This window comes from Bos indicus, chromosome 24 (assembly GCF_029378745.1).
Source record: "Bos indicus isolate NIAB-ARS_2022 breed Sahiwal x Tharparkar chromosome 24, NIAB-ARS_B.indTharparkar_mat_pri_1.0, whole genome shotgun sequence".
Taxonomy (NCBI): Eukaryota; Metazoa; Chordata; class Mammalia; order Artiodactyla; family Bovidae; genus Bos; species Bos indicus.
Genome location: NC_091783.1, coordinates 1107380 through 1116333, shown reverse-complemented (window position 1 = coordinate 1116333; position 8954 = coordinate 1107380).

Sequence of the window (8954 nt, the reverse complement as noted above, 5' to 3'; positions counted from 1 at the left end):
CAGATACGCAAAAATACCAACGTTCCTGATATCCCTCTCATCAGGACAGAACCTACCTTGTTCAATCACACTTCCCATTCAGTAGGCCTGATTGTTTAGAAATAAATCCCAGGTATCCTATGATTTCATCTGTAAATATTTCATCACACATCTTTAAATGATAAAGGTTGCCCTTAAACTGATACTCAAATCACCAGTAATCTCCTATAGGTGGAGAAGGAAATGACAACCCACTCCAGTATTGTTGCTGGAGAATCCCATGGAAGAGGAGCCTGGTGGGCTATAGTCCATGGGATCGCAGAAGAGTTGGATACGACTTAGCGACTGAACAACAATAGTCTCCTACAGGAATTGAAACAGTAAAAGGAAGCCATCCTCTGTAAGCTGCACAGACTCTGCCTATAAAGTCTCGCTCTCTTTAAACAGCCTTTTTACACCCATCTGATGATGTAAAATCAAATGAGTCTCATGTTCATTTCTCCAAAAATAGTAGACTTTCCCGAGCAGCACAGTCAACAGCAGAGCATGCCATGGCCAGGAGCCTGCTGTCCCAGGGGGACACAGCAGAGCCCGCCGACGCACCCCCTTCCATGGAGCACACTGGGTCCAGCTCGGACCTAGGAAAGCGGACCCTCAGTCCAGAACAAGGGCAGACTCCCTAGCTCTAAACCTGATAGAGAAGTTTCAAGTGAAAACCTCTGGCTTTGAGATGTGAATCAGAGTCACTCATCTTTTCTCAACATCTGACTTGAAATAATAATTAAAAAAATTAAACCCAAGCCATGTGGGAAGGGATTCCCAGGTGGCTCAGTGGTAAAGAATCCACCTGTCCATGCAGGAGATGTGGGTTTGACCCCTGGGTCCAGAAGATCCCCTGGAGTAGGAAATGGTAACCCACTCTGTATTCTTGCCTGGAAAATTCCGTAGACAGAGGGCTGGTGGGCTACAGTCTATGCGGTCGCCAAGAGTCAGACACGACTGAGCAGCTGAGCACGCCTGCACTCGAAGGCTCGAGTGTAACTGCCTCCAGGCCGCCTCTCCCCACCGTAACAGACAGTGTGCCAGAAAGATGCCGGGAGACCAGTGCTGCTGACCCTGCCACTAGAGTCGTCCCCTCATGTAGGTGGTGAGTGCTACACTACTCTGGCTTAACCAAGGGAGCACTGACTCTCCGCTCCCACAGGCTTGGCTGCACAGACAGCATTTTACTGTGGCTGGTCCAGGAGACCCAAGGGGATGCCACAACATCCCCCTTTACTGGGGAGTAAGACCACAGAGAGAGCAGGGAGACTCTCCTGATCACCCAGCTCCCTGAAGAAAGTCGCTCCTGGGAAAGTCACTGTTCCCTTCCCCCTCCCTCCCCTTTCCCTCTGGTTTTCTCCCTTTTCTGTATTTCAAGGCACTGGTCTTAGAGGAGTCCTGTGCTCACTGCCCCTTCTGTTTTGGTGAGTGGGGCAGAGGGAAAGCTGCAGATGGAGAAAGCTCATGTTAGTGGGAGAGCACTGTTGACATGTCCAGGGGCGGGGGCGGAGGAAGAGATTCCTGGGAGGAGTGGGGGGAGGGGAGGAAGAGGGGGGAGAGTAGGGGAAGGGGGGAGGGGAGGGGAGAGAAGGGAGAGGGGAGTGGGGGGAGGGGAGGAGGGATCACTTCTGCCATGTGATCCAGTTAGAAACAGAGAAGAAAATCTAAGAGTTTTCCACTTTGGGTGGGACAGCAGTCTGGAGACTTTAGGGGCCCCACACTAAGAACACTTAGATTTCTTCTAGGACATGAATTTCCATGACAGCACGAGGTTTGAAGGAAGCAAAGGACATCCTGAAAGTGAAAGTTGCTCAGTCATGTCCGACTCTGCAACACACAGACTATACAGTCCACTGAATTCTCCAGGCCAGAATACTGGAGTGGGTAGCCTTTCCCTTCTCCAGGGGATCTTCCCAACCCAGGGATCGAACCCAGGTCTCTAGCATTGCAGGCATATTCTTTACCAGGGACATCCTGAAGTCTCTCAAACCAAGGAAATCCTAATGAGCTTGACCCAGGGAGGGAAGTCCAGTTAGAAAATACAAGAAGCAGAGTGGCCCTCAGGGGACTTGCCAATATCACAATTACTGATTATGTATTATGCAAATATTTCATATATCCACCATATGGGTGGACCAGTTTCTTTTCATTGGAATGCAGCTCTTACATAATAATTACCCCAAAAAGTAAGCTGCTGCTGCTGCTAAGTCACTTCAGTCGTGCCCGACTCTGTGTGACCCCATAGACGGCAGCCCACCAGGCTCCCCTGTCCCTGGGATTCTCCAGGCAAGAACACTGGAGTGGGTTGCCATTTCCTTCTCCAATGCATGAAAGTGAAAAGTGAAACGGAAGTCGCTCAGTCGTGTACGACTCTTAGCGACCCCATGGACTGCAGCCTACCAGGCTCCTCCATCCATGGGATTTTCCAGGCAAGAGTACTGGAGTGGGGTGCCTTTGCCTTCTCTGAAAGTAAGCTATGAAATCTAAAAAAAATGGTGAGAAACAAATTGGTTAATATGGTGGTAGTTTAGTCACTAAGTCGGGTCCAACTCTTGTGACCCCATGGACTGTAGCCCCCCAGGCTCCTATGTCCATGGGATTTCCCAGGCAAGAATACTGGGGTGGGTTGCCATTTCCTTCTCCAGAAGATTTTCTTGACCCAGGGATTGAACCTGCATCTCCTGCATTGCAGGCAGATTTTCTACTGACTGAACCATCAATTGGTAAACATAGGTTAAAGAAAAACAGTCTATAAAACAATGACTAATTTGGGAGTTGTAAAAAATGCAGAATTAAAATATTAGATAATTATAGTGTGTACATCTGAAGAAGAAGAGAGGTATAGTGTTTTGAGATCTATATGTTGTTTGGAAGGAAAGTGGAAAATTGACTTTACATTTATTAAGTAAGGAATGCAGGTTCTTTGGGTTCCTGAACCCAGTTGCAATGTGTGTGTGTGCAGGCCTCCCTACATCAACAAGCAATTCTTGGATGCCAGCAGGATATCCAGGAATCCAACTCAGTCCTGATCCTGTCTCCCTAGAGACAAAATCAGACTCTACAGCTTAAAGGGCTCAGTCCCACAAGACAGCCCTCCACTTCAGAATCCAGTCGAAAGCCCTGGTTCTGTCCTCCTTACAGACTCAAGATCCCGAGGACCCCTCCAACTCAGGATGTCAATCACAAGTCCAGTTTTCGCATGCACTTCCGACCAGCTGGCTAGAATCAGAGGTTCCCACAGCCCCCTCCTCGGGTTGGATTAATTTGCTACAACAGCTCACAGCACCTGGGAAAACCTGTTTTCTTACTGGATTACCAGTTTATTTTAGAAGGATGTGGCATTGGATGGAAGAGAGACACAGGGTGACACATGGCAGGGAAGCGGGGGCGGGGCGGGGGGAGGGTGGCATGAAGCTTGCATGTGCCCTGCAGGTATTAATATAAAACTTGGAAAGGAAGTAATTAAACAATTATTTGTAAATGATATGAAAACTCCAAAGACTCTACTGATATACTACCTTATTAAAGTAAATGGATCATTGCACAAAAACCCACTGCATTTTTATATACCACCAGCAGTCAATTAGAAAGTATCAATTTTTAAAAGTATCATGCATGAAGTATCAACAATGAAAAATAATGGACAAAAGTGTCAACAACAAAAAATAAAGTAACCAGAAATAAATGTAAAGTGAAAGAAAGAAAGAAAGTGAAGTCACTCAGTCGTGTCCGACTCTTTGCGACCCCGTGGACTATAGCCTGCCAGGTTCCTCTGTCCATGGGATTCTCCAGGCAAGAATACTGGAGTGGGTTGCCATTTCCTTCTTCAGGGGATCTTCCCAACCCAGGGATCGAACCCAGGTCTCCTGCATTGTAGGCAGACGCTTTGTCCTCTGAGCCACCAGGGAAGCCCTGGAATAAATGTAACCAATATACAAATCCTACATGCAGAAAATCATAAACTCTTATTGGAAGATTTTAAAGGGGGCCTAAATAACTAGAGTGATATACTGTTTACAGATGGAGAGATTCAAATCACAAAGATGTCTCTTCTCCCCAACCTGAATTATAGATTCCATGTAGTTCTGAGCAAAACTCTTAACAGGTATAATCAATAAATTTGACATATTAATTAAAAAATTTATGAAGCAATGACCAAGAATAGCCACAAAACTTCTTCCTAAATAAGTAAACTACTATGAGCAATTGCCCTCACAAATAATACGCCTTATTATGATGCTATAGCAATGAAGACAAGGCAAGAACCCAAAATAGAAAGTCCAAAATAAGCCCATGTATTTATAGAGACTTACTGAGTATCCGAGGTGGCACTGCAGCTCAGTGGGAACAAGATAAGCCTTTCAACGGCAGTAAGCTAGTAGTAATAACCAGGAGAGCTAGGATAACTGGTAACCCATATGGGAAAGAAGTCATATCCCTGCCTTACACCATGTACAGAACATCCATTTCTTATTAAAGACTGAGCTGTGAAAGGCAAACTCTTATAAAATTAAGGAGTAAAAAAGGAAGCTATCTTTATACTCTCGGGTTAGGGGATACATTCTTAAAATTAAAGACTTCTGTTCTCAAATGACCATGAAAAATACAAGTCAAAAACTGGTGGATGATATGGGTCACATAAACAATAAAAGATCTGTTTCAGGAACCACAAGGAACTACCACTGCTGAACAAGAGAAAGACAAACAACCCAACAGAAAAATGAGCAACAAACTTGAATAGACATTTTGCAGAAAACACAAAAGGCAAATTTAAAAAAGAAAAAATAGGAAAAGATACTAAGTCAAAATGGCTAGCAGACAAATACAAATTAAAATCACAACTTGATTTTAACAATTTTCATTTAGATTGGCAAAGATTAAGTAGGATAATAGCAATTCATTGAGAATGTGGTGAGAATATAAGCTGAGACAACAATTTTGACATATCTCATAAATCTGAACACTTGCATATCCTGATTCAGCAATTCCACATTTATGTACATATCCTCAGATTTCAACTCATTATACTAAGAAACATGCAGAAATATGTTCATTGTAGCAATTTCCATATTACCAAAAAGGGAAAACAATCTAAATGTCCTTCTATAAAATAATGGATAAATAAATCCTGTCATATTCCCCCAATGAGCTATTATATAGAAGTCACAATAAACTGTACCCATATAAAATAATACAAATAAAATTTGGATATATAGTGATGAATGAAAAAACCATTTACAGATTTAAAAACATATGATGCATTTTAATAAACATCAAAAACAAGCATGACTAAACAGTATCTTTGTGCATACATTTATACAAATGCAGCAAAACGTCATACAACAGGAAAAAGACAAACATGAATTTGAGGATGGCTGATACCTCTGGTGGGGAATCAAGGGGATGAGATGGGATTGTAAGGAGCACGGATGTAGCTATAACGATATTGGTCATGTTCAACATTTTGAGACCACGGATAGGTTCATTTTAGGATTACACTGTCTTTGGTATGTACATAATTTACAGTTTTTAAATGAGGGGAGGGAAGAACAAAGGGTGAGAGAAATCCAATTGAAGACCATGACAGGTCTATCCTGGAGATATAGAGGGTTTGGTTCCAGACCACTGCAGTAAAAATGAATATTGCCAAGTCTCACAATTTTTGGCTTCCCAATGCATATAAACATTATTTCTACATTATACTGTACTCCTTTACAAGTGTCTATTTAAAGAAAAAGTGTAAATACCTTAACTTAAAAATGCTTTATTGTTAAAAAATGCTAACCATCATCTGAGCCTTCAGTGAGTCGTAATCTTTTTGCTGGTGGAGGGTCTTGCCTGGATGTTGATGGCTGCTGACTGATGAGGGTGGTGGTTGCTGAAGGCTGGAGTTGGTGTGGCAATTTCTTAAAATAAGACAACAAGGATGTTTGCCACATCAATTGACTCTTCCTTTCATGAACAATTTCTCTGTAGCATGCAATGCTGTTTGATAGCATTTTACCCACAGTAGAACTTCTTTCAAAATTGGAGTCAATCCTCTCAAATCCTGCTGCTGCTTTATCAACTAAGCTTATGTAATATTCTAAGTCTTTAGTGGTCATTTCAACAATCTTCACAGCTTCCTCACCAGTGGCTTCTGTCTCAAGAAACCACTTTCTTTGCTCATCCATAAGAAGCAATTCCTCATCTGTTAAAGTTTTATCATGTGATTGCAGCAACTCAGTCACATCTTCAGGCTCCACTTCTAATTCTAGTTCTCTTGCTATCTCCACCACATCTGCAGTTACTTCCTCCACTGAAGTCTTGAACCCCTCACAGTCATCTATGAGGGTTGGAATCAACTTCTTCCAAACTCCTATCAACGTTGATATTTGGACCTCTTCCCACGAGTCACGAATGTTCTTAATGGCATCTAGAATGGTGAATCCTTTCCAGAAGGTTTTTAGTTTACTGTGCCCAGATCCATCCGAGGAATCACTATCTATGGCAGCTAGAGCCTTTCGAAACGTATTTCTTAAATAATATGACTTGAAAGTTGAAATTACTCCTTGATCCATGGGCTGCAGAATGGACATTGTGTTAGAAGGTAGGAAAACAACATGAATCTCATTGTACATCTCCATTAGAGCTCTTGGGTGACCAGGTGAATTGTCAATAAGCAGCAATATTTTGAAAGGAATCTTTTTTTCTAAGCAGTAGTTCTCAACAGTGGGCTTAAAATATTCAGTAAACCATGTGGTAAAAAGATGTGCTGTCATCCAGGCTTTGTGGTTCCATTTATACAGCACAGGCAGAGTAGATTTTGCGTAATTCTTAAGGGCTCTAGGATTTTCGGAATGGTAAATGAGCATTGGCTTCAACTTCAAGTCACCAGCTGCATTAGCCCCTAACAACAGAGTCAGCCTGTCCTTTGAAGCTTTGAAGCCAAGCATTGACTTCTCCTCTCTAGCTATGAAAGTCCTAGATGGCATTTTCTTCCAATATAAGGCTGTTTCATCAACATTGAAAATCTGTTGTGTAGTGTAGCCACCTTCCTTAATCATCTTAGCTAGATCTGGGTAACTTGTAGCTTCTGCATTGGCACCCACTGCTTCACCTTGCACTTTCACATTATGGAGACGGCTTCTTTCCTTAAACCTCATAAACCAACCTCTACTAGCTTCAAACTTTTCTTCTGCAGCTTCCGCACCTCTCTCAGCCTTCATAGAGTTGAAGAGAGTCAGGGCCTTGCTCCGGATCAGGCTTTGGCTTAAGGGCATGTTGTGACTGGTCTGATCTTCTATCCAGACCACCAAAACTTTCTCCATATCAGCAATAAGGCTATTTCGCTTCCTTATCATTCGTGTGTTCACTGGAGTAGCACTTTTAATCTCCTGCAAGAACTTCTCCTTTGCGTTCACAACTTGGCTAACTGTTTGGCGCAAGAGGCCTAGCTTTCGGCCTATCTCAGCTTTCGACATGCCTTCTTCACTCAGCTTAATCATTTCTAGCTTTTGATTTAAAGTGAGAGATGTGCGACTCTTCCTTTCACCTGAACACTTAGAGGCCATTGTAAAGTTATTAATTGGCCTAATATCAATACTGTTGTGGCTTAGGGAACAGGGAGGCCAGAGCAACAGAGACAGGGTACACAGGTTGGTAGAGCAGTCAGAACACACACAACCGTTTATCAGTTAAGTTCCCTGCACCCCAAAACAATTACAATTGCAACATCAAAGGCCATGAATCACAGATCATTGTAATAAATAAAACAAATGTTTCAAATGTTGTGAGAATTTACCAAAATGTGACATTCAGACACAAAGTGAGCAAATGCTGTTGCAAATATTGGTGCTGTTAGACTTGCTCCATGCAGGCTTGCCACAAACCTCCAAGTGGTAAAATAAACAAACAAACAAAAAACACGATCTGGGAAGCATAATAAAATGAAGCAAAAGTATGCGGATACTGAGTTGTCTCCCTTCCTTAATTGTGTCAGTTTGTGCTTCATGCACCTGGGGTGGGGGGTGGGGGGCTCTTGCTGTTGGGACAGGTGCTTCTGTCCAAATCTCATCAGAGAAAAAGCAGCTCTTCAGAAATCGTATCAAGAAAGACCTTGAAGGCCTTCGCAGACGACCTCGCCCACTGCTCCCGGACTGGATCAGCTCGTCTCCGCGGCGGCTCCCGCTGTCTGCGGGCAGTGCACCAGGTCTCCCAAGGCGGGGTCAAGGCGAGGCGGACAGTATGGTGAAGGTCCAGCCAGAAGAGACCCCAGAACACGCACTCCAGGGCGAGGAGGGGACCTGGCAACCAAGCCCCAACCCTGCGCCGCACGGGATACGCTGGGCCAGCGGTTCACGACGCCCGCTCCGCACGCCGAGGTTCACAACGCAGCCCGGAATTCCCGGGGCAGCGGCACGCCGGGCCTCGCAGTCCAGGACGACCGGCCTCAGAGGGTGATGGGAGGGATCGTGGGATGACGGCCGCTGCGGCGTGCCGGTACTCGCGGCGCCAGACCGGGCGAGAGCCGACTGCCGGGTCTTCGGCCCCGCCGTCCTGAGACGCCAGCCAGCCCTCGGCGCGGAAAGGGCGGCGGGGCGCGCTGCATACTGGTACTTGTAGTTCTCCTGGCACCGGCCACGAGCCGGCGCTGGGAGCTGCGGGACAGACACCCCTGTTGCATGCCGGGACTCCCGGAGCCAGACGGGGACTCGTGATCCCGCGGGGCGCGCTGGACGCCGGGACTCGTAGTCCCAGGACGTCCAGCTGCAGTGCCTGACGCGATTTGCGGCCCGGGGGGCCCGATTTGCCTGCCGTCGCCAGTCCTGGATGCTGGTGCTCACGGGGTGGACGCGGCGAAGGGGCCCCGTTCCTAGCAGGCCCAGCCCCGCCCGCGCCGTCCAGGCAGCGGCCGGTTCCGGGGACCGGCCTGGCCTCTCAGGTCCCGCGTG